This window comes from Cryptomeria japonica, chromosome 7 (assembly GCF_030272615.1).
Source record: "Cryptomeria japonica chromosome 7, Sugi_1.0, whole genome shotgun sequence".
In the NCBI taxonomy this organism is placed as follows: domain Eukaryota; kingdom Viridiplantae; phylum Streptophyta; class Pinopsida; order Cupressales; family Cupressaceae; genus Cryptomeria; species Cryptomeria japonica.
In genome coordinates, this window is record NC_081411.1 from 690,992,684 (window position 1) to 690,999,511 (window position 6,828).

Below are 6,828 nucleotides of genomic sequence, written 5' to 3' on the forward strand. Positions count from 1 at the left end.
AATATGGAAAAAGACTCATTAGTTTGTCAAGAAATGTAAGCAATGTCAAATTCATGGAGACCTCATACATGCGCCAATGCAAGAACTTCAACCAATTGTGTCTCCTTGGTCCTTTTGTCAGTGGGGACTCAATCTCATAGGCAAGATTCACCCTCCTTCTTCCAACGGTCATAAATTCATTATCACTGCCATAGAGTATTTCACAAAATGGATTGAAGCCATGCCTCTCACACAAGTCACTAGAAAATAGATTGCTACATTCATCCTCAACTATATCATTTGCCGATACGGTATTCCTGTTTCCATTATCACTGATAATGGGTGTCCCTTCAAAAATCAGGATGTTCGTGAACTTTGTGACCACTTCCATATTTCCCATCGTTTCTCCACGCCATATTACCCCCAAGGTAATGATCAAGCTGAGGTGTCTAATAAGACAATCCTTAAAATCCTAAAAAAGATAGTTGATGACGTTGGCCGTAATTGGCATATCCAACTTAATCCTACACTTTGGGCATACCGCACAAGTGTCCGCACAGCTACAGGAGCTACACACTATTCACTTATCTACGGTGCTGAAGCCATCTTGCCTATTGAGGTTGAGCTAGCCTCTTTACGAGTCTCTTTGCAAAACATTATCAGTGATGAAGACTATAGGGTCTCTCACTTACAATAACTTGAACTATTGGATGAATGAAGACAAACTATTTTTAATCATCTCAAGGCTTATCAACAATGAATGAGTCACAGCTACAATCACAAGGTCAAGCCTCACACATTTGAGGTAGGTGATTTGGTTCTCAGAGAAAACCACAAAAATTAGCAAGACAGAGAGAAGAAGGGCAAGTTCAAACCAAATTGGCTTGGTCCTTACATCATTATAGTAGCATATGGATATGGTGCATTAGCTCTCAACTATAGAAGGTGAACCTTTGGAGGATCCTATCAACAACATGCACCTTCACAGGTTTTACACATAGCTCTTCAGAGTATCCTAATTCAAAAAATACAAAAAAATTCAAAAAATTCAAAAATACAAAAAAAATTATAAAACAAAAAAAAATTGTTACTTGGTGAAAACCTAGCAAACAAGCGCCTTGTAACACAAAAAACATTCAAAAATTGAAAAAAGTACAGAGAAATAATTTCGTCCAATGGTGAAAACCACTTCGGTGGCGCCCTGGGCAAGTACCATGGTAAAAACTGGGTCACCAACGCCATGTGTAGAGACATTGCTCCTCCCTGCTTCAGGATTCCATTTCATCCTTCACTTTGCACACACTCACAACCTATTCATCCATAATAAACTTACACATTCCCATCATGGCTTGTTATTGATCTGCCCAAGATTGGTTCACCACTCATAATAAACCTCCCTTTTCACTCCTTTCCATCCATAATAAATCAGCTCCTATCTGTGGCTAAGGCAAATCCTACGTCTAGTGATGGGTGTGGAACTGAGAAAATCACATGTTTCGACGAGTACAGTTTCTTCCAACTTCCTTCAGTCTATCCGTGCACAATTTGCATTAAAGCAACATCTACATCGCCAATCCATAATAAAGTTTTGTCTTCTTCGCAATAAAGTATCAGTTTCATGGATTCAGTCAATTTCAAATGAGACATAGCAGCAACAATGGGCTTCAACAAATCAAATCTTTCAACAGACTCAGACAACATATGGTTCAGTGCTATCTATCATTTCTGTGAAAGTAAACATTGTGACCACAATCAAATAAGACTTATACAAGTGACAAGAGACACTAAACTTGACGACTACAGTGGATGTTGGTGTCGAGTCTTGGTTTTCTTTTGATTTTATCTTTTGGTGACATGTCTTTTAGCTTTTCCAGGATGTCTCTGACTAGAGATTCTATCTCCAGGATGTCTTTGACTAGAAAGGTGAGGATGGGGTATCATCACCTATTTGTATTTGTTGTATGTGGATTGTCTCTTAGTAATGCTATGACTTGTCCAAGGATATGAGGACACTATGAGTCTAGTGTGAACTGGGGCATTCCTTGTTTGTGACTGTCTTATCTCCATGCAAACAGGTACAATGACTTTCTAGGTCGAACATATGCATTGATTGTCATAACCTACTTGCCATAATAAAGCTCAATGATGATAATGCACAAGAAACTCTTTCACTTTCATATCTTCTATCTTCCATACCCATTTCTTGATTGACTTCCATCATCCTTCTTGAGTCCGCGTAGCCTACTATCACATGACTGAGTATATTGACACACCAAAAACATTTGCATTTCATGTAGTTGCACCTGCATTATCACATATTAAGCATTTCATACATACATATAAATATCACAATCACAACACATCCTGCACACAACACATGTTAGCACATTTTTCATTTTCATCATGTAAATAATCATTTGCATCATCATATTCATTTGCATTTCATACATTAACATATGCATAACATATAAAACATAAAAGAACAAAAATATTGCATTTCATTATGTACATATTTGCATCCATATCATAAGCATCACATAAGAACATCTCATCACATAGGTACGCATGCATATAGCTGCAGCAAAGAAGAATCATCTCATATATATATAAAGTGTCATGATACAATGATGTCAAAATCATATGGCTACAATCACCCGCAGGTGTCTACATCATCATACAAAATGGTACAATATTGATACATAGGGAGCCCTCTACAGCTATGATGAACTCCCTCCCTCAAAGCTGCCTGGCCTTGATGGAATCTAAACCCTCGAAGCACCCACCCCAGGATCATCCCTCCTATCCCCTCTATCTGGTGGTGGTGGAGGACCCATAACCCCACCGCTGGATGTCTGTCGTCTCCAGCTCCCTCCCGTAGCTGTCACTATCCGCGATGGTCTATGGAAGCTCCTCACCCGCTGATCAGCTGGCACTGCACCATAATAGAGATCCCACCAGTAGGAAATCTCCTCCCCTGCCTGCAGGACATAGGTGTATCCAACCCCTGTGTCCTCTGTCGCCTGCCTCCCAGCCCTGAGTGCTATCTTAGCCTTTGTGTAGAATTGAATGGCCTAGTCCTGCTCCCGCTCAGTATCTCTGAGCCACCTCCTAAGTCTATCCCTCTCCCTCTCTAGGTCCTGGATTTCATCTACCTATCCCTGGTAGATCTCCCTTAGCTCAGTCAGCTCATCCTCCTCCACCTCAGCCCCCTATGGCTCTGTTTGTGGCTCCCCTTGTACGGGTGCCTGCCCCTATGCCTGTGCCTGTACCGGTGGTTGTACCTATACCTGCCCCTGTCCCTGCACCTATCTGGGACCCTGTGCTGCTGGCACCTATAGCGGTAATCCACCGCGACCCCTCACCACCTGAACCTGTCTGTCCTCTCCACCCTCCCTCCACAGTGCCACCCTCCTCTCTCCAACTTCCCCCCTCCTCCTCCATTGGCCTCTACCCCCATCATCTCCATCATCATCACTATCCCCACCACCATCTCCATCTAGTGGCTCTCCTAGATCTGTCAAGCATGGGAATGGATGCTCGACCCAATATGCTGTGTACTCTACATCCATCCTGACATTCTCAATCTCTGGCCATATATCCCAGGGTAGGGGCATCATCTCCACTAGCTATGTAACAGCTTGATCATATGATAATAGTGGCCCAAACTGCGCCTGATCCTTGACCGTCTGTGCATACATGCCTGAACCCCGTGGCATCCACTGGATCCTACCAAACTGCCTGCCCACCCTGTCAACTAGCTGCCTCTCCAGTACATAGGGCACCCACCCAATCAGATACCTACTCCAGAAGGTGTAGGGTATCTCTACTACATCATCCTCCCACTACTCGCATCCCAAGTATGACCTCCATATAACCATATCAATATCATCTATAACCCACTGCCAGTGCTCCAACCTGCCAATCCGTGGCTACGAGGTGATCATATTGTACAAATGCACGAAACTGTGCCATGACCTCTGCCCCTGAAGTGTATTGGTCACATCATCGGTAGATGCTCATAGGCCCACACCTATAACAATGTGACCCCGCAGCCCAATCCCACTGATCCATGGTACACAAACTAATGTAGCTCATAATATAGGTGCGCCAGCACGCATAGTCCGCAGGCATATCTGGTGTGCTATGTCACCAGTGTCTCTAATGTGCTCCCCCAGCCCACAGCCAACCCTCGTGTCGCTCTATCCGGACACAAGAACCCACTGATCGCTCCTCCTACCACTGCTGGTAGTGCCAATCCTATCTGTGTCATGGTATCCCATGCCACATGCCCTGCCCTCATCTCCAATCCTGGATCCCGTAACACTCGTCTCAGGGCCTCCCTGTCTCCATCTCGATCATAGGGAATTAGCTCCCCATCGATCGGTATTCTCAACATCCTATATACATCCTCTAGGGTGACTGTCATCTCACCCATTGGCAAATGAAACGTGCAAGTCTCAGAGTGCCACCTCTCCGCCAGTGCAGTCAACAGTCCCATGTTCACCTGAAACTCAGGCACATACAGAATATGTCTCAGACCCATAGCCTCAATAGTAGCTCTATCCTTGAATTTCAACTCAGGTCACAACCTCTGAGTCGATGGGAATCTATCCCGTGACTCCAACATAGGCAAATACTCCTGCAGTCAAGCAAATCAATCATGTCAGTCATAGTGGCATTCACTGTTCATCACAAAATGCTACTTTTTATCTAAGTGCATATGGTACTCTAATCTAGTAACACTCACTGTTCATCACAAAGTGTTGCTTCTATCCTAGTGGTACTCCCTGTTCATCACAAAGTACTACGTGTTCGGCACTTCGTGTTCATCACAAAGTGTTGCTCACATTTGCACTCCCTGTTCATCACAAAGTGCTACTCACATTTGCACTCACTGTTCATCATAAAGTGCTACTCATATTTTAGTACTCCCTGTTCATCACAAAGTACTATGTCTTGGTACTCACTGTTCATCACAAAGTGCCTTGATCTATCCTATCCTAGGGCCTCTGCTTGAGTGAATCCTCTTGAGTAGTTTCCTAATTGGCAACATATGTTCTATCACAGAATTGTCAATCCTAGCCCTATTTGCTATTCTAGTCTTCCCTAGAGGACCTGCTTGAGTGTATCCTCTCAGCAGCTTATCCAATCGATAGCATATGTTCATCATAGAACTGTCGATTTGACCTTGAAGACATAAACGCGCTTTCCTGACATAAACACGCTTAGAGACAGCATAAACGTGCTTGTTTTACACAGACACACCTAAAGCACATAGACATGCCTATGCTCTGCATAGACGCACCTGGATGACACAAACGTGCCTACCTAGCATAGACGCGCCTGCACAGCACAGACATGGCTGCATTCTGCACAGACGCGTTTTCCAGCACAGACGCCCTGGCACAAACACAGACGCGCCTAGTGAGCATAGACGTGCCTGGCACCAACACAAACATGCCTGGATGTTTTTGACATTTTTTGGACCCTAACCTAGAGCGCATTTATAACCCTATCTAGCATGCATTAATGACAACAATAAATGCAACAAAGTACAAGGAGGTTTTACGATACTTACCGGCTCTCCTACATCTGATGGCCTCTGATATCAGCGAATGCGATCAAATTTGTGAATCAAAGCCATCGTTGTTGACTGCTACTACTCTATTTTTGCTCTACACTCTACTCTTGTGGATGTGTGGATGACAATGAGGATGTATTTTGCCTCATGGTTTATCTTATAGACTACCCTAGCCCTAGCCCTCGTCTCCCGAGTCAGTCTTCATTATCCCATGACTCTGTCACTTTATCCGGTCAGTCCATTCTAGCCTTTCTTTCTTATCGAGAGATTGTATGTGGTCTTTTCACACATTTTCATCCAATCTCTCAAGGGGGCATATCATTCCCATCTTGGGGCAACTCTGTATCAGTTCATCTGATCTTCTTTGAAACAACGCGACAAGCCGCATTGTCTCAAAGAGGGGCAAAATGTAGACACCTAAAATTGTCATGTCTAATTAAATAAATATTTTATTTATTTAATTACTTTAAGCCTAATTCTTCTATTAATTAAATAAATCTTTATTTATTTAATTCATTCATTTATCCTCTTCTAGCCTTATTTCTCATTTAAATAAATACATTTATTTATTTAAATTACCCTTTTTCCTGAATTAAATAAATATTTTATTTATTTAATTGATCCCACTTCTTCTGTTAATTAAATAAATCTTTATTTATTTAATTAATTCATTAACCTTTTCTACCCATGACACATGTCATTCATCTCTTAATTCATACACTACCTCCCCCTCTCATTATTTTATTATTTCTTTTATCTACCCTCTAATCATAGCCGACCTCCTTTTACACCTCTCAATCGTATCCCTCCATTTCATATAGTGGCTTCTATATAAGGAGATGCTTCCTTCATTATCAAACCCTAACTAACTAACTACTTGATCAATTGACTACTTGGCATATGTGATCCTACTTGCAACCACATTTTGTTCTTTGTTCAGCTCTTGTGCACATAAAATTTGAGAGCAAATATATCAAGAAAGATCAATGGAGATAGGAAGAATGGAGATCCAAACCCTATTGGACATGTGATGGTATAATCTTTTTGATTTCATTTGATTTACATTGTCTTAGGTAATCTTCATATGTTATGGTGGATCTTTGTTGTGTTAGGCTAGGGTTTTGTGGTTGAATTCATTTAGCCTTTCAATATCGTTATTATTGTTATCCATTTTCACCATATACACTTACTAATGTAGTGCTCTAATCCTAATGCTTGATCCATTTGCATAGGTCAAAATGTTGCACCACTTCAAAATTGTCAAAAAC